This window comes from Monodelphis domestica, chromosome 2, assembly GCF_027887165.1.
Source record: "Monodelphis domestica isolate mMonDom1 chromosome 2, mMonDom1.pri, whole genome shotgun sequence".
In the NCBI taxonomy this organism is placed as follows: domain Eukaryota; kingdom Metazoa; phylum Chordata; class Mammalia; order Didelphimorphia; family Didelphidae; genus Monodelphis; species Monodelphis domestica.
In genome coordinates, this window is record NC_077228.1 from 413,611,161 (window position 1) to 413,611,698 (window position 538).

The window sequence follows — 538 nt, forward strand, 5'->3', positions numbered from 1 at the left end:
TTGCTTTGGCAGCACAGATTCTAAAATTGGAATGATAAAGAGAAGATTAGCAAGATCCCTGCACATGGATGACATGCAAATTTGTGAAGTTCGTGTTAAAAAAAAAAGTATAGGTCTAACCATATCCCCCCACACCACCCCCATTCAGTAAATTCCACGTGGCTCCCTATCACTTCCAATATCAAACAGAAAAAAAGCCATTTTGCATTCAAAACCCTCCAGAGCTGGCCCACTCCCACCTTTGCAATTTTTTTTATTCCATATTTCACCACCACCACCACCACCACCACCAGCACTCTGCAGTCTAGTGACATTGGCTTTGCTGTACCTCGAACAAGATACCCCATCTCCCAATCTCTTGCCTTTGTACTGTTTGTTCTCCAATTCCTGGAATTTTCTTCTTCTTCTCTTCCTCCTGGCTTCCTTCAAATTCTGGCTAAAATTCAAATGACTAAAGGAAGACTTCCTGATTCCCCTTAATACTAGTTAGTGCCTTCAATCTGTTGTTGTGCTGTTATATACAATTTTCTGTGACCTC

The 538-nt window shown here is 41.4% G+C and overlaps 1 non-coding gene across 1 annotated transcript; it reads left to right on the top strand.

Moving 5' to 3' along the window:
* Positions 1-103, top strand: LOC130457696 (U6 spliceosomal RNA). The gene has a single exon (XR_008916983.1). It is a non-coding gene; the product is annotated as a U6 spliceosomal RNA (small nuclear RNA).
* Positions 104-538: the final 435 nt, after the last annotated feature.